The sequence below is a fragment of the Metopolophium dirhodum genome, chromosome 5 (assembly GCF_019925205.1).
Source record: "Metopolophium dirhodum isolate CAU chromosome 5, ASM1992520v1, whole genome shotgun sequence".
Classification (NCBI taxonomy): Eukaryota; Metazoa; Arthropoda; class Insecta; order Hemiptera; family Aphididae; genus Metopolophium; species Metopolophium dirhodum.
Window position 1 is genome coordinate 36,548,817 of NC_083564.1, and position 20,287 is coordinate 36,569,103.

Here is a 20,287-nt window from a genome sequence, read left to right on the forward strand (position 1 = left end):
TACCCAAGAGCCAAAGTTTCAAATACTTAGATTCTTTATACCAATATGGTATAATTATAATCAGTTTCTTGTGGCAATACAAACTTAATTTTTTTTTCAAAAGAACATCACCCTTTGATTGATCATCAAAGGAAATTTACGAATTAAAAGTGGCGAGCATGCTTGGTGAACCACCCTAAATACAATATGATTATAATACGCCCTAGATGTAAATAATATATTGTATTTATTATGTACATTTTTTTGGATTTCACACTTTTTTTGTCGACTGTATAGTGCCTATAAATGTTCGTTATAAAATTGAAAACCAAATATAAATAGACGTCAATGAAAAATCGTATATTTTATTTAACATATTTTTAATAACAGCATTTCTATATTAAGTCATACACGATGATAATAATAATAATAATAATAATATTAATCAATAAAATTCTATAATAGAAAATACCATTCTTTGTAAAAGCATAAAAATGGCACGCTATATCCCTACTCGTTACATCAGTCGTCGATTCAATAATAATAATAATAATAATAATAATATAATAATAATTTATATTTATGTACAGTAGGTACGGCCGTCTATTAAATACTAATTTTTTTTCAACTTAGGAGACTTAAAATTTATTTTGTATGCAGACACTCACGAAAATATCGTTTTACAAAGTATAGGCAAATAACGATATTCTCGGGTTTCGCTTTTAAGTGCGCTCGTCCGTGGTAAATTTTACGATCAAAACCTTTTCTCAGTCGATCATTCTACCACGCCGTTTGAAAGTATAAAATCTCGACATGGTCGATACTACCCACGTTCGAGTAAATACCATGCGAGGCATTTTTATTTTTTAAACGAATAAAAATAAGTATTTTCCGTGTCCATACTTTACATAATAAGTTTTTATATCATTACTGTGTATACTATTAGCCACAAACAATTATTATTGAATTAAGTAATTATTATCTCTCAACTGGTAAATATATTCGACGTATTAACACATTGTTAAGAACAAAAAAGAAATATAGTAGTAATAATAAAAAATAAAAAATAAGAAGATTATTGAGCAAAACCGTACTTAAATAAAATATTTATTTTTTAATACGCGTCATAATAATAATATCTACAAAAGAAAACGTAGTTGTATACTAGCGCAAGAAAAATTATGCATGGGCATTAGCCTGTAATAATAAAACACGTGTCGGACGGACTAAACGTGCCTAGCTATTACAAATTTTCGTTTTTTTCCTATCCAACACAAATTTCATAACACATAATACAGAGCCGTGTCATACGTTTTTTCATACAAAAAAAAAAAATAATAATAATAATAATTAAGTATATATTTAACGTAAAACTGAAATTATGGTGTCAGGTCGAGTTCATATTTGGTATAACATAAGACCTTCTCTCAAATGAAACCGTGAAAAGAAAAGCCAATACAATAACACACACATTAGCGCGTTTATATAGTTTTTTATGACACGAGTGGGCTACAAACCAACGAGTGTTTAGTAACGACGAAAATATACGTAAAACAAGATGCCTGTGCGTTCACTCACTATATATACATATTATGATATGTATATGTACAATATGACGTATGCTCGTATATTTAAGACGTATTTTCTTTTTATCGTTTTTATAAATAAAATAATATAGGTAATATCTTACACTAAAATGAATTAAAAATAATTAATAACATATTAAATCCGTTAAAAAAAAAAGAACTGTTCACGTCTGCAGCAGGAGTAATGGTTGTAATATATGTGTTGTATGTCCGCTCGGCATATTCTCTCGTCAAAGAAAACTGAAACAAAAAAAATTAAATTAAAAACCATTAATTGTTATTTTCATTAATCGGTATGGCGGTCGGAGACCAATTAGCATGCATTGTTTCGGCGTCGACGGTATTGTTATTTTATTTTTCATGTTTCGTAATGAAATAATTATAATGTGAGAACGTTCCCAAACAATTATCTCCCTTTTTCAGATAGGTACTAAAAACCACATAAGCGCAAATAATAAATACAAAGTTTAACAAGTATTATAATATACTTTAAGCATCTATATCGCTATACTATAAATTAAAATAATGTATTATAATATATAAACCCGTATACGACGAATATAATGTAAGTTGTCCTCGATGACGTCGATGTGTATACAGAGTGATTATATTTTTAACAGCGAACATTAATGTCATAACGACATTTTATGTTCTGGTAATTCAAAACGCAATACTAACGGTTTTCAAATTATTATGTATAATATAGTATTTTGCTCGTATTGTGCTGTACACACTTCCGTTTTTTGCTGTACCACTATTTTATTATCTTTTGATTTTTGAACAACGACCGGTTTATTAATTTTTTATCATTAAGCATATTTTATAGTTAATGTGAAAGGATTGATAAGTTCTAAAATGGGAACCTGGCGAAATATGTGGTGCAACATTCCACTCATTTAAACTTGAATGCTCATTGATGAAAAACAATTATAGCCGTTCAATGCATTCACTTTATATTCGTTATACAATATACGAAGTGTATTTATAAAAATATTCAGCTCATTTTAGATTCTGAGTGAAACGATGAATGTATTGATTTTACAATGATGTGTGTTTTTTTTTTTTATTTTTGTGTCTGTGTACACGATAAGTAGTCGAAATAATGCTTCGATTTTCGACTTCAGTATCTTGTTCGATGGGAAAGTGAATATCGTTGGTGCATTGGGGAGGTCAAAATTTTAATTTCCCAGTAGTTTTCAAAAGCGATGTGAAAAACAAAAGAAAAATTAAGGAAAAACGGGAATTTTTACGCAAAATCGATTTTTAAAACAAATGACCGTAGATGCATGAAATTTTCACTGGTTGTTTATATTAGCATTTTCTATACACCATAAAATTTTCCAAATATTTTGACTCTTTTTGAGCTGTTTACAGCCATTGTCAGTTTTCAATTTTTTTAGTTTTTTTTTCTATAAATATCAATAAAATTTTATCTGTTGAGTAAAAAAGCTTGAAAATTTAATAGAAGGCTCCTAGGTTATTGTTTCAAAGGCAGATGAAAAAAATTAAAAATCCTTAGTCACAGTTTTTAATTATAAGCATTTAAAGTTCAAATTTTGACAAAATACGGAAAAATCACGAAAAATAGCAAATTATTTTGATGAGAATTCATAAAAACTTTTCTTTTTAAATCTAAGATTTGAAAATGTAATATAAGATTACTCATAAGTTTGTCTACCTTTATCAAAAAAAAAATGTCTAGAAGAAACTTAAATTAAATTTTTATGAGCGTCTGAAATTTATATTTTTACAACATTTGATATTTACTCGATTTCTCATGTAACGATTTTTTTATTTTATTGTAATTAAAAAACGAATGACTGTAGATACTTGAAAATTTCACTGAATGTTTATATTAGCATTTTCTATACACCATACAATTTTGAAAATATTTTGACTCTATTTGAGCTGTTTACGGACATTGTCAGTTTTCAATTTTTTTAGTTTTTTTTTCTATAAATATCAATAAATTTTTATTTGTTGGGTAAAAAAGCGTGAAAATTTAATATTAGACTCCTGATATATCGTTTTAATAGCAGTTAAAAAATATTAAAAATACATTTGCACAATTTTTTTTTATAAGCATTTAAAGTTCAAATTTTGACAACATTTATCAAATTTATAATTTATTAATTATTTTGTGGTTAAAAATTTATAAAATGTTTAACTTTTATGGCTAAGGATTGAAAATTTAAAACAAGGCTCCACGTTAATAGGTTATATATAAATTACTTTATTCACAATAATATCATCAAATATACTTGGTAATATCATAGGGTGACTGACCGTTTTCGCTCAGAATCGTTTTTCTTATACAATGATATTATATCATTGAATTCAAATTTAACACCATCCATTACAGTGACCCACTTGTAACCTACCGTACAGCAGAGCGACATCCACTTATCCACCTTTTTTTATTGTGACATTTAAATATGTGTTTCCGTTTAAAAATCAAAAGTCGTAAAGTTACCGTTTTCCGTACCAAAAACAATAATGATAAAACAGAATATAAATTTATTATCTTAAAACTCAATGCTTATATATATTTATAATATTATATAGGTGTATGCGTGTAATTGGCAAATGGCAAATTATTCCATACAGGTTCCTTATTTTTCTATTGTATTTCATGTCGAGTACCTATATATAAAATTCTTAACGGTAATGAAAAAAATATTTTTCAGTACATAATTAATAAAATATTATAATACATTTATAACAATTACACACGTTCTCACGAAATACTGCAGCAATTTTGTATAATTTTGTTCAACGTGAGTATCTAAGTGTTTAAAATTCTGTGGTTTCGGGTTTCGTGTTAAAAAAAATGGGTTTTATTATTTTCCAATTTACAGTTTTGTGTCCAAAAAGTGTCGAAAACGTTGTATTCTCACCACATGATTTATCGACACAATTTCTGCAAACACGCCCGTTTTCACGGTTCACGTCTCAGGCCAAAAATAAAAAAAGGCCCTTCTATTCCACTCTTGTCGATCGTGTAAGTAATCGTAAACACGTATCTATGTAACTACACATTTACATTTTAAGGACGATAGTGTGTGCCTTGCGCGTATAAACGAAACGAATATAAGACCGAGTGTGGGCGGCGGTCGGCGGCGGAGTCGGTTCGTTTGAAATCGAAAATCGCAACACAACAGGTATGCCCGCGTATATACATTGCTACAATCGTAAAAATAATAATATTATTATTATCATTATATTGGGTAATTTTCCTATAAACATAATGTTTACAATAAAACGGTCGCGTACGATATGTGCAGAAAATTAGGAATTACGCCGTACGCGTTGCGCAAAACGACCGATTACGTCGGTGCGGAATAATAATGCGTGCGATACACACGACGTATATATGTTAATATACACTGTACATAATATCATAATAACATGCAAAGGTGCAGAGGGTGACCGACGAAAGTAGGCTAAAATAATACAATATAATATCGTCCTCGCCGTGTATATAATATATAATAGCAATATAATAGTTGTACAGACACACGCGGGCGGGCGAGCGTGCACGCGTTACTTGCAGTAAACGCATAATAATAATAATATAATATGTCATATAGTTCATTGTTTTGCGACGCCCGTCCGCGATCTCGTACAATATAATATAATGATAACATGACAGCGCGTATGATATAATATATTATTATATTGCGATATATTTTATGTTTTTTTGAAATAAGAACCTTTTGAAATGCCGCAAAAAACTCACGCGTAATGCAACGAAAAATTAATCCGAAAATGTAAATCCCACATCGGACATCAAAATATAACGATCTGGTGCTTCGGCGCAATAAAATTTTATTGCTACGAAAACGATTTCGGGGCAACGTGTCGTCTTCCTTATATATTATTAGTTCTCTGCGGATGTGTTTAGAAATTCTGTCCGCCACCCTGTACCTGCGATATTTACAAAACCGACGAGCGTCTTGTCGACGACCCGATTTTACTAAAGTCGTTCGACCTCGGCGATTTCGCAGACCAGCGGCGATACAACTTTATACGAGCATATATTATAACGCACTTTGCTCAATTATATTTGCTGCCAACTTTATGCACCGAATCGACGTTTGAACCGATAATTCGCGTCGCCCAAGTCAGGTTTTTCTATTTTATTTACATATTAATAATATATTATATTAAAATAATAATGCGAACGCGATGGTAATGTGCTCAAGGAACGAATAACGTTGCGCAACAGTATATATATATGTATATATATATATATATATATATAGTGGTGCATATACCGCGGTGACCTTAATCGTTATTGTTTTTACAATAGTCCGAAAACGGGGAAAAGTTTATTTCATTTTTTATTGCGATTCGAGATAATATAATCATCACGCGCTACAGACGTTGAGAAATCCAATCATGTCTGCCCCACGAGTGTTGCAGGCGAGTGATATATTGTCGGGTGTCTGTGTGTAGGTATATTGTATTATAATATAACCAATAAAATCGCAGTAAACTGAACCGCGGTCAGTGGTCACCACAGCTCGGTGCAGAAAATCAAATTTCGAACAAGTAGTTATTTTAGTATTTATATAGAGTTTAAATGAGCGGAGTAGTGGACCAACCTTTTGCCGAGTGTCACTCCACTCCGCTCATCTAAACTTGCAGCCCATTAAAATTGCACTATTTTACTACAATAATATACTCGTTCAAAATTTAATTGTTATAGATATTCAGATTTATTTTCTGAAAAATGTTCTACTTGGAAATATGAAATAAAAATACGTGTAGTCATTAAAACATGTTAAAAACCACACACACTACGAAACCGTTGTCTTGCGCTGTACGATGGTTTTAAACGAGTCGTCGTTATTGTAAATAATTTATCGAGATTTTTTGATTTTGGTTTCTTTAAATTGTTCGTTTATTCGAACATAACGGCGTTTACCGTTGAACGCGGTCGCTGCGACTCGGCGCGTGCTCCGAGTCCTACACTCAACCATATAATATTATATGGGCATGAATGCGTGATATATATTATATATCATTAAAATATGTGACCAAATAAATTACAATATTATGCAGTTATAATAATATTATGTGGGTACGGGCGCGACGACTGTTTTTTGACGTTTCCGAAAGAGAACGTGGGAAAGTCGTTTACATAACACGTACCGCATATGTATCGTATATGAATCAGGTATAATATTATACCTAATAATAACATCAAGTGCGCGTCTTTTTATTATAATATAATATTTTATGGCTCTCTGTTTGCTGCCGACGATATAGGACGCGTAATGGTCGTAATGTTTACATTGACGAGGTGTATATACCACCTATATCGTCGCCCACGATGACTTATAATATTATGTGTTTCGTATAAATCATCAAAATATTATGATCATAATATTTGGTTGCCACTCCAGATGCGATATTACATGGCCGCCCTTTTTGCATTCTATATAATATAGTCGCCACGTCCGTCCGTTGGCGTTGCACCGAAAACCGCTCGCGTATAACAATAATTAATAATATAAAAATGATTAGTAACGATGACGACGTCGGCCGAAACAGCAAAACCGATTGTGCACATGTATGTAATAAAATATTTTAACTATAGATATATTTCGTAAAATATAATGTTAAGCGACTTATAGCCGAAGGACGTCATACTCGCGGTCATTTCGGCCGGTGCATAAACAATAACGCGTACCAATATATAATACCGTAAAAATTACCGTTCGTTGTCTAAAAATGTATATATATATATATTATTATATCAATAATACGCGCAATAATTAGAACGCGTACTCGGGAATCGAGTCGACAGCGACGTGCGTAAAGTAAATGCGCATCTTTTTTTTTAAAGGAAACGACTATATTTAGACAATAATAATTATACAGGTTCCACGCAGAAATAATGAAGAATTTTTCGATCAACGACTCCAAACTCAAAATTAAATACACGAGCAATATGACGTATACGTGACCCTTATATGGATGCATATTATAGACGTGAAATATCGTCGCAGTCGCTCGAACTGCCGTATATAATATAACTTGCTGTGCAGACATTATAAAAAGTCACACACACGCACAAGTGGTGCACTGGTGCAGTGACCACTGATGATAATAATAATATTTTTACGAATTCGAATTTTCACTACCTATACTATAGGAAGCAGAATGTCAGCTACCAGACAATAAAAATATTATACCATCGTTATTTTCTCGAAACCAAAATATGTACCAAAAATCAAATGTCATACTCTTGAACAAAAATGTAGTGGTGGAAAGCTGTGTGTTCGTGAGGATATCGTTGAAAAATTCAAAAACCCGAGTAAGGTTTTGGCACTCTTCAAATTTCGCGTTAAGTTCGTTAGGTAACTATTAGGTGCACACGATAACTGTTTCCCTGTGCAATACGTATCAGCGCCTGTGTGCCAGGTGTAGATATGATATAAAATATAATACAAATTATTACCGATAAAACGAATCGAATGCCGGCGCTTACAATAATCGTCAACGCCGACGGATACCGGTCGCATGATTAATTTTCTTCTCGTTGAACAATATTTTCACGGGCCAGGAGGAATGTCACGTTTAATACGATAATTATGCGCAACATTTATTTACTAAGCATAATATGTATAATATACGATTGTCGTAAATCATCTGCGCCGACAATCGCCGAGACTTAAAATATCAGACAGGTATATAATATAATATATTATTGCGTATCAGGTGCACACAAGTGGGTGCCGTCTGATCGTATGTCGCGATTCGATATTGAAATCGACTTAAGGTTGTACGCGCGTCGGACTGTACAACGGTGATTTTCACACCAACGATCGCGCGATTATTGCCATAATATGTATGTAAATGCTACACGGTTGGCGTCTGTTTGACCGGTTCGGGGGGGGGGGGGGGGGGGAGGTGTCCAATAGCCCAATACGGTTTATGCCACGTGCCAATATAAGATTATTATTTATTTCTCACTTCTGTTTTGCACTCGCCGGCCGTAATTATATTATCTACACGAAAACGCGCTCGGCTGATTGTCGATTGTTCAGTACCGGCTATAACCAAACCCGGATTAAGATAATTTTGGGCCCGGGGCTAAATAGTAATAAATAATAATATATCCGTTGTCTATATGTATTATAGGAAACGTGCTACCCACCAAGGCCCCCTTTCACCCCTTAATCCGCGGGCTTGATACTACCTTTCGCGTTACGTATAAGTCTAATAATAATACATTTTTTTACTGACGGAAATAATTCCAATTACAAAAATAAAAAAAACCATAGCTGATCAATATGTATACGCGTAGCAGATAAGTTAAAAATAGGCACCTATTTAAATAAACACCCAAGAATTATATAATTATTAAGTACCCATACAGAATTAAAAAAATATAAAATAATAGTAAGATGAAAATATAATAATAATGTATATACATAATATGGATAAATCTTATACGATGTCTTGGTACTGAGAGGGAAATATTTTTGCACGCCTCGTCACATGATTTATTTTCATGTTTAAAAGATTGAATTTTTGGGGGAGGTTGTTTTGGAGTGTAGTCTCCACCTGTATGTATATGTACATATTGCAGCTATAAAATATAGTTGACGTATATCGAATGGTTACGGAATTTCGGCGCAAATTATGTCCTAACCTACATTATAATGATGACGCGCGCCTGTTTCGTCCGACATACTCTCATCTTTTATATTTAACAGTTTATTCACGGTTTTCCTCTCTGCTGTCACGTGAGATTTCCTGTATATTCACGACTATGATCGACTTCCCCTCTTCTGCCTCGGCCCCCTAACAGGCAGCTATATGTTACACTGGCAAAACGTCAATTCAATCGACGCGCAACGTTTTATATATTATATTATTATATTAATAACGTATAATAAATATTAGATACATCTATATATGCTATAACACCGTGAGACGAGGATATCCGAAGTATTGGCGATCGGAAAAAATCACTCAAAAAATACTAGAATAATTAATAAATAAGTAACTAGTGTATTGTAGTATTAATATTATACGCAAAAAAAATTCCTTACTTTTTGACAAATACATGTCAAATTACCTATATAAAAGAGATCTTTTTTGATTTGTCATTAATTATAATATGTACCTAATGTATTTAACTATTTAAGTCTGGATATTTGTAAAATTACATATTAAACCTGTGTATTGTTTTTCAATGTTTTAATTTTACTAAATTAATAATTATTTATAGTAATTTTTTCGGCATTCATACTCATTATATAAGTAGTACAATAAAGTACTTCGAGCTGCGTAAAATTTTTATATTTAATTGCATCATTGCAGTAAAACGAAACGACATTAAAGTAATGTTAAAAAAAGACGTTGATTTTGTAGGTACCTATGTAATACCAGCGCTATTCAAAATTGAAAATAATACATCCAATGCTTCCTAGATCACCTGATTCTACACCATGTGACTACTTATTTTGGGAATATGTTTAAAATATTGTATATTACTGTGTGTATACTACTATTACTAATTACTATAACGCAATAACATGGAGGAGCTGAAAAACCTCTGGAGTCAACTATACAACGGATGTGCCGGAACAACTATGGGATGAACTTGACTTTAAGATCAGATGTTGTTCCTGTAACCAAGTCAGTCATATAAGACCATATGTAATAAGACATACCCTAAGGCACAGACTAATAATCTCTAATATTATATTATTTTGTTTAATGTGTCAATTATCACTCCAAAGTGGACTTAGTAATACTTAAAAATATATAAAACCATTTAAAACCGGGTGAATAATTTCAAATACCTAACCAACGTCCAACAGTATATTTACGTTCGTCGGTATATATTATTATATATTTGCGTGTTTGTTGTACGTATACGTATATATTATTATTATAATTTATAACAATAATAATAATATAATATCGTAGGTCGTTAACTCGCACGCGTGCGGTCAATGGTGTTTGTTTGACGATTGTTTTTTTTTTCATTTCACGGCGAAGGTTTTCTTATAAACTTACAGTTCAAACGTTTCAAATACAAATAGCCGGACGACCGGACGTAGCTGGTCTGTATGTATACAAGGCGTATGGTATAATATTATATTGTATTATATACATCCGGATTTTGGCCGGATTTATGAACATTTACACGATACGAATGATTAATGAATCTACACTCCCGTCGACTTACACGCGCGTGCAAATTAGCACCGGCTATACGATATAATACCAATAGGTAATTATTTTTGAATCGTCGCCGCGTTCGATTCGTATATTATAAAAAATCATATTGTGTTTTTAATCGTGACCCCGCGAGACGTCATCGGAAGCAGTGCTGCAGGATAAATTGTAACAGCGGTAGGTATATTATATTATCCTTTCATCTCCGTCGTTTATGTAAATACTATCTAATAATAAACTATACGCGACACACACGCAGGACGTGTCTATGAATCGTAATTATGCAGTTTTATTATTATAACGATAAAATATATTATATATGTGCGATAATGCTTGCAATATTTTCTAGGGCGAACGAACATCCGTCCGTTATCGATAACGTATCCTCGTCGGACGTCTCACAGTGCATTCATCGACGCACAATTTATTTATTCATAAATCACGAAACCAAATAATTTTGATCGCCAACAGAAATACCGCGGCACGATATAACCTTGCGACGTAGTGTTTAATAATTTCGAAAATAAGTAAACGGATTCTAAACAATTAGGTATTTCGTAAAAATAGTTGTTGGTTTTTAAGTCTTAAAAATTGGAAATCACGATGCGATTGTGTTATAATATTATATAATATAAATACTATTATTGTGATAAAAAACGTATTTGCGCATATCAAAACGCAAAAGGAAAATATAATCGAGTCAGTACATCTACATCAATACATCATCCTATAGCTGTATACTATTTGCAATACTACTGTGCCTATGGGTCATTGCAGGTTGGCACAATTCCGTCCTCGGGACGGTGTCACCGGCAATCATCCGTAAAGTAATGTATATACATATATATTGTAAATATTATATTGTGCTATTATCGTAATGGCTTGTTAAAACGTATCGCTCTCTCACACTCTCTCTCTCTCTCTGTATATATATATATGTATAAACAGACTTGCACCCTGGTTTCGCGCTTTTATGTTATAGGCCGGTGCGGTTTCCCGGTGCGGACCGTCGCGCGAGTAGGTCACGAAAGGAAAATCGTCGTGGAGTTTCCCAGTCGACCGCGTCGCGCATTCCACCATTTTCCATAAGGAGACAATAAAATAGACAATATCGGGTATTATATTATAGTAAACGCATTATCTGTGGCAGTGGCGGCGATCGTTTCCGCTGTCATGTCGACGTCGTCGGTACAGCGATCCCGCACCGGTGCGGTGTGTAACGGTACATATACGTCGTATACCTATTTAGGTATAGGTAGCTCCTACTTAGCGCCGCGCTATATATAGGTAGGTACACCGCGCTCAACGTGACCCGATACTGTCGTAGTGTTGTAAATACAATATAATATTACTTATTGGTATACATCCGGCGCGTATACAGAGTGATTCACCAAGCATGCGTTTCTCGCCCTCAGTTTTTCATTAATATAGATTTTAATTCAAATTCTGATAAGGACCGAGTTTTCAATAATATACTTATTCAGATTTTTTTTTATCTATTTTTCTAGACTTTTTTGAAAAGATTTATGTATTTTAAACGAAATTTGATGGAGTAGGTAGTATAATTTATATAAATTAGTGTACAAAGTATAATATAGATCCATGATAATGGGTTCGGAAGATATATGGACTATGGAGGCAATGCATTTACATTAAACTAATAGACGGAGCATCCGGAAATGGCGAGGGCGGGTGGTGTGGTATCTTGAAAGAGAGGTTGCAATTATAAATTGTACAGATATAATAACCAAAATTGTAAAATCAAAAAATGCTACTGTGCATGTGTACCGTGCAGTGTACATTATACACCAAGATCAGCGCACTAACGTCAGACCGGCTGGAACGCGCTGGAACTACTTAATAATTTACAATATAAAAAAATTTGTTCTCGTAAAAAAAAGATGTTTGTATTGCCACAAGTCACAAGACACTCCGTAAACGGTATAAAAATCTGAATAATTAAAAATATGGTAGGTACCCAAGTGTACAAGAATTCCAAAAACCAGAAATTGAATAAATTCATTATAAAAGAAAAATGGGGATGAGCATGCGGATTGATGAATCACTTCGTGTCTTCGTATATATATGACGTGTATTGAATTACGCATTTAAAATGTTAACCTGAAACAATTTTCAATGGTATAAGTATATACCAATCATATTATTATATAATCTTTCAGACTGATCGGCTGTTCCGGATAATCACGCATTGCGTAATTACAGCGCATAATTTAAGAATCACTTTTTTTCAAGCGCGACATTTCGTATAATAATAATAGATATACTCGTCTTTTGTTTTCCGGCAATTTTCTCCACGCGCGCACACTGTCCGTGCCCAATAATAAATAATACCACCTAATATTATACCATGGTCGTTGTCACAGTTCCGCCGTTGACCAAGAAATACGACCTGCACGTCAGCCGCGCCTATACTATGTACAGGGTTATTATTTTATCGCGTATACCAGACTTTTAGTGTGTACATTCATAAATACACGACATTTTTCAATTTTAAGTACGTACACCCACGAGTGATAACCACTATGGGTAAATTAAGGTAGTACGCGTATCTGTTATGAATTCCTCGCATTTCCTGTTGCAGTATATCGCTTGGCGTATACGATAACAAAATCACCCTGTATACACTGCACTTGGATATTATAGTTGGGTAGGTTTAAATGTATACATAACATATTAAATTTAAGTAGTGTATAGTTTTCCACTCGAATAATCGCCGCGCCCATTGTTCAGACATTTCACATTACTTATTTACATGTAGGTACCTATGTATATAATATATAATATATATCGATTATTGACATGTTCGGGTTCGCGGCCGTGATTAACTCGCGTACGTGCTTATTAGTTTGCACGAGAAAATCGTTTTTCAAAAACGAATATATGTATGAGTGTAATAAAAAATACCGTAAACTCGGCACGATATAATAATACATCTGTGGTTGTCTTTTACGCGGTGAACAAAATTGTTGCGCGTAGAATCTCCAGGAGGGATTACTATATAATATAAATTATTTATTTATTATATCATAATAGGTTATAATACACCCCCCCCCCCCCCCACACACACACACTCACACACATACAATTTTGCATATGTTTGCACATTTTTTTCCCTGCCTATAATTAGTTTATTATGGAATTTGTAATTTTGTACCCTTTTCGTTATAAAACGTTTGGGACTGCCTCCCAAGATAATATTTCTGTATACGTTCTCGACAACGTGGCGTATTATGGTCGAAATAACGGTGCAGCATACGTTTACACGTCGTATTATTATGATTTATGCAAGTTGCCTCGTATATTCGACGCAGAACGCGGTTTTCGCTCGTTCCGGTTTTTGTCCGCACTACCCGATGTTGAATACGAATAAGTTTCTCTCGATTTCGACGCGTGGGCCTATACCCGCGAAAACAGATTGCACGTGTGTCCTCGTGGTCGACTCCCATTTACGGCTGTCGCTGTTATATACAGTTAGATAATTATATAGTATATGAACATTTACCACGACACCTGACGTCGATCGTTATAGCAATAATCATTACAGACGCGGTGACGGCGGTAATATTCTCGCTGGGTACGATCTTGGACGAGACAATTATAGCCGTCATGCACCCTAGATTTGACAACCGCTCGATTTTGAAATTATAAATCTTCGAGAATCGCACAGTCCTGCGCGTCACGTCGTAGTAATATAATATGCATAACGTTGCTCGCACAAGTGTTACGGCGTACAAAATAGCGCGCGCATAACGTCATGCAATAATTATCAGATATACATGTATAGCCGCGGGTAAAGACTAATGAGTAAGGACTATTTGCAACTAATTAGCAGCCGAAAATGTCGTGTCATTCGTTCTGTATAGTTTAATATTTAATTATATTTTGCGTCTATGCGTACACGGAATAACGTATGAAAAACCACAAACAACTATATAAAAAACAACAAAGTTTTTGGTTTACCAACAATTCTGCTGGAACGTTTTTTTTTACTGGTGACTTCAACAAATTTAGCAAGTAATATAATAATATAATACGAATAACGTAACGTGACAGAAAAATACATGTTTTGGTTTTTTGCAAGCTGTTTACACACAAATCGTTTATTGAGCCGACATGTCGTATGCGTCGAAAATAAATACGTCAGCGTTACTGACGAATAACGTCCGGAATCCGCAAAAAGGACGAAATTAATAAAATCCACAATCCGATGAGGTCTGTTTGCGGACGGTTGATTTTCTCAAAGCGTCTCTCTCTCTCTCTCTTTCTCAAGCCTCCCCCTTATGGCTCTTTGATTAGAAATCGATATATTATATTAGACATCATATTTATGAGCGTATATAACATACCATCATCCGGGGAACTAATCATTCATTGTTTTCAGAACGTGTTAAAACAAATGGGTCGTCGCCGTAATACGCGTAGAATTATGTGCGCTATAAAAAAAACCGCCGCGACCGCGTGCGCATAATATATAGAAAGCAGTGGGCAAATGATACACCTCGTCGCGGGAAAGGCGATGAGAGAAAGATACGGATGTCACAGAGCTCGGCGAGCGTTTCGCGGATTTACCTTAAAAGGTATGTATTATTATATGCGTATATAATAGGTACTGAGGATCGTTGTAGATTAAATGTACCTATTTATTATCGAGGTACACCGTGGAGCGACTTTTGATATCGGAATTCGCGCGTCGATGAAATTGATGGCGGGCGCGAGAAGACATGTACGTTCGGATCGTAACACGATGTACTCATATATCGTAACCTATATATACATAAATGATATATATGATATATTATATTGTATTCGATTTCACCGACATACCTAAACATATACGCAGGTGCAATAGCAATAATAATATAAACACATGTGACGTATATATATATATATATATATAGGCACTACTGTGCAGCAGCGGTGGACAATATATCGTTTGTTGTCGTATCTGTTTCATATTATATTATATATATTTTGACTCGAACCTAAATACAGGCACATGTAGTGACACGGTTTTACGTTTTAATTTAATAATATATATATAATATAATATGACGCATAATAATATGTGAAGAATATATTTTTGAAATGCGATACATACGTGTTTCTCACTGTGTAGTGTGTACGGTGCATGTGCAGTGCATGCGTTGTTATTGTTGTTATTGTTCAGTTAAAAATTGTAAAGGTGCGCGCACGCACCAGCTATACTCTTGAAAATATTAAAATCGTGAACAGACGTTCGTTAAGCAGAAATTAGCGGTTTAATATAATAATATTATTGTAATAGGTGTTTTACGAACATTCCTTGCGTCAGCTGTGCATTGTGGTCAAGGACGATCCACGACCTCACCCGGCAACTTTTTGTGTGTATCCGCATTGCCGTTTAAATATAATATAATATTGTACTCGCGTATTATGCGCGACCGCTCGACTTAAACACATTTTTATGCGCGTGCGATTTCGAAAAAGAGTTTAGGTACAATGCAATACATTAACTAGACAATACAGCATTTTGTCGCAAATGCAAAGGTTTTATATTAGATATTTATATACGTACCACGGTCTCATCTCTGCGCTGGGATTTTCGAAAGTCAAACTTGGTTCGCTTGGAAAAGAAATTGCACGAAAACATTTTTCGCCTCGGGCCTCTTTCCTACCCTCACCGTTATACATACACGCATGACCTGGCTAAACAGGGTCATCAAGAAATCACGTCACATAACTGCATGCGTGCATATTATACTTATGTTATGTGAAATTCAGATTCTATAGTCGGTCTAGTCGTAGATTAGGATATTATTATAATAAATAAACCTAAAGTGAGCCTATACTCATTTCTACTATATTACAGGCTCTCCATAAGCTACTACGGTTACAGTATATTGTTGTATATAGGCACTCATTATTTCGAAAACTACCTATTGTCATAAATGAAAAATAAATTTCGATAATTAGTCGCTCAACGCAGTGACCCTACCTAACCGCCACCTCGGCTCCTAAACATAAATCGGAAATTCCATCGCAAAAAAAACGATACGAGTCCAAACGCACCTATAAATAATTAATTTTTTTTCGGCATGGATAATCGCAGGTTATAGATTGATAAATATATTCGTCGATAGCGACTCTCAATCGCGGTATATCGTAATATAATGAATCGATGCGCCCATTCTCTAATAATTCACAAACGCCCGTGTGGATGTATAATAAATTATTTTATAATATCAAAATAAAATATTTACGTAGACACATTACGCCCGTCTTTACAATAATATAGTGTATTTTTATAAATTGTAATTAATATATTTTACTCGTCGCAAGTTGTGTGTGTCGGAATGTCGGCCGAGCGGACGTGCGGATGACCTGCTGAGGACAGTGCGCGCGGAGAGGGCGTTTACCGCTCGCTGCAGGAGGATCACTGGACTCGGATATTTACGACGACGACGCGCGTAGTAAACGGTTGAGTACGCGACGGGACTGGCGATATTATGATACCTCGGTGGTTATACGGCAATGCATATAATGGCATACTAAATGTAGGTACTAAAAGTTCACTACAATCAAAACGACTAGGTTACGATTTCAGCTGAAGTTGTATATCTACAGATATGTCCGATATTTGATATCGTGTTATATTTTAGTGAAAAAAAGCGTAATAGTATATAGGTTACCAACGGCCAACACCTATTTTATATAAAAATGTTTTATTTCGTACGTAATAATATATTCTATTTGACCATTTCAAATTTCTACATGATGTGGTTTTACAGACCGAAAATAATAAACAGTATAATATCGATGTACTATTGTATCCTATATTAAATTTCTAGAACAATACAACATTCAATATTGATATTTACCGTAAGAGGTAAATAATTCCAATGGAAGTGCGTATGAGGAAAATATTCACTTGAGTGTAAAAATATAAACTTTTAGTTTTTATAAACATGATGTACCTACAGCGTGGCGTTTACTATATTGAATATAATAAAAAGTATACAAATTATTTGAGGATTTGAACATTAAATGTAGGTGATTACATGTAATACAAATACATTTATAGCTTAAGAAGTTATAAAAAAATGATAAAGGAGTAAAAATATTTATATTATATGTAAGAGTGGAGAAGTCTATATAAGCTGTGCTCATAACTGCGGCGAGGATTAATAAATAAAACTGGGAAAACCTCCCACACGTGCCTTACATTTTTGATGAAGTTTATTTTGGTTCTAGTAAGATCTTTTATAGTTTTATTACTATATTTTAAACTTAAATCCATTAACCAATGTAGTATACACAGAGGTGTTGTGTGAAGCGTATATGGACGGTAACCGTGCGCAACGTCCTGTGGAATGTTTCGCAGGTAAATTTAGTTTTTTTAGTGGAATATTTATCTGTTGCCGGTTAAACGTGGTGGGAAGAAATTGAAATAATCAGAACATACAAATATGAGATACTATCAGAAAATTCTTTCTTATTGCACATCTAGATCAATAAAGGAACCACTATTCCAAATACCAAGTACGTACGCTTTGTATTTTAAAACCAATATTTTATATTTAAATTAAATATTGCTTGACAGATGGTTCCACTGTTGTATTCTTTCAACCCCTTATTTTCTCCTTTAGGGGTGGGATTTTCAAAAATCCTTTCTTAGCGGACTCCTGTATCATAATAGCTATATGTATGCCAAATTTCAGCCCGATCCGTCCAAAATGGTATGAGCTGTGCGCTGATAGATCAGTCAGTCAGCTTACTGTTTTATATATACAGATAAATAGTATGTATAGATTCTTATAATTTTATAAATGCAAATATCTTAGGTTTTCAATAATTTTGGTATATTTCATGACAGGTATTATGCATTTCAAATCATCGTTTTAAATAATAATTTATATTGTATAAAGATAGATTTATAACCATTGGCAGTTTGTTATTTATATAATTCACATCATGTTTTCAGTTTTACCTCGGTGTCGTAAGGTCGGGAAAATTTTGTCGAACGCGAACATGAAAAAACACTATACAATTTCTCCAAGTGTTTTCTATTAGGAATTGATTTATCTTATTGTTAAGTGTACTTAGAGTAATATAGCGTACTCGCGCAGTACGATATATAATAGTTTCAACCAAATTTTTTTCTAGCGCATAATATTCGAGTTTCAATCTATAACATTATATTTTACGATATTATAACCGCTTTAATCGTTTATTATAGCCTATAGGTACCTATGTGAACATTATACGTCAGTTTATTATTTAAAACCATATTGGCGTTCGGTTAAACTAAAAATCATTATCGAAAAAAAAACTAAATAAATCACATAAGGAAATACAAAAAAACACATACGCTGTTTAAAAAAAATAAAAATAAAAACCATGCCATGACTTATGAGTATATTGTTCGAACTAAGAACTAATACGAAACACAATATAATAATAGAAAATATACCGGTTCTGCATATATATAATATATAGATAATCGCGCGAGTATGTAATAAAAAATTGTATCGATTTCAACGAAACGCGCATAAAGCGATCCATATGGGATTACCTATAATAAGTACCGCAAGTATAGGGATAATGTCCGTCTTCGGGTTTTGGTACGCAATATGCATGTGTACAACAAAATTATATCATAATTCGCACACGCGTATTATAATAGCGAATACGAATATTATTATACCTATACGACTTGTATTCATATAAATGTCCGTGTGCGCCAATAGCCGCCGAGTCCTGTTATAATGTTAGATCATGTCGTATACCTATAACCTACAGGTACGTGTGAGTGCATTACGAGCCTTCTTTTCGCGTACCTACACCACACACACACACACATAATGCCCATATAAACGGACAAACGCGCGTTAAACCGCAAAATCGTTTGATTATTCGCAACGCACTGTAACGCATCATTTTTTTTATCCTCGTCTCTTTTTTTTTAAGAACGCATTATAATAACGTATTGTATTATACGATTATTGCAGGCGCGGCGTTCTTAAAATGTATGATATAAGCGCGGCAGTTTTTTAATCCTTAGCCGCGCGTCGGTGTGTTTGGCATCGCACACATCGTGCCCGTCGTCACAATTTAAGACGTACATTAAAGCTGCTACTTAGGGTACGCGTGTACCTCGGAGGTCTATGATACTGTACACACCTATACAGAAACGCTTTAAGTGTTCCCGAGGTAAGTGACAATGCGATATGCGTAATAATATGATCGGCAGACTGACGAATTTGACTGCACTGTCACTCATTTTTGATTTTTGTGTATTTGAAAAGATTGTTTTTATAATGCGTACCTAGTTTGAAGTGTTGATAACACCACATTTTTAAAAACTAATAACCTTTGTTTCACGATCGTATAAACCAGTATTACTTTTCAAAACGTTTGGACGTTCGGTGCATCATAAATATTGAATACATTGAACGAATTTTTGTTTTGTTAATATATGAGATTAAAACTAAGATATATAGGTAGCGAAAAGTGAAACA

At 33.7% G+C, this 20,287-nt stretch overlaps 1 protein-coding gene across 1 annotated transcript in view; it reads right to left on the minus strand.

The window, feature by feature from the left end:
• Positions 1–318: 318 nt before the first annotated feature.
• The window catches only part of LOC132944211 (uncharacterized), a 46,487-nt gene continuing 26,518 nt past the window's right edge, over positions 319–20,287 (minus strand). The window contains exon 2 of the mRNA XM_061013443.1: positions 319–1,805. The gene's annotated coding sequence lies outside the window, so the exon portion shown is untranslated. The remainder of the gene's footprint in view (positions 1,806–20,287) is intronic.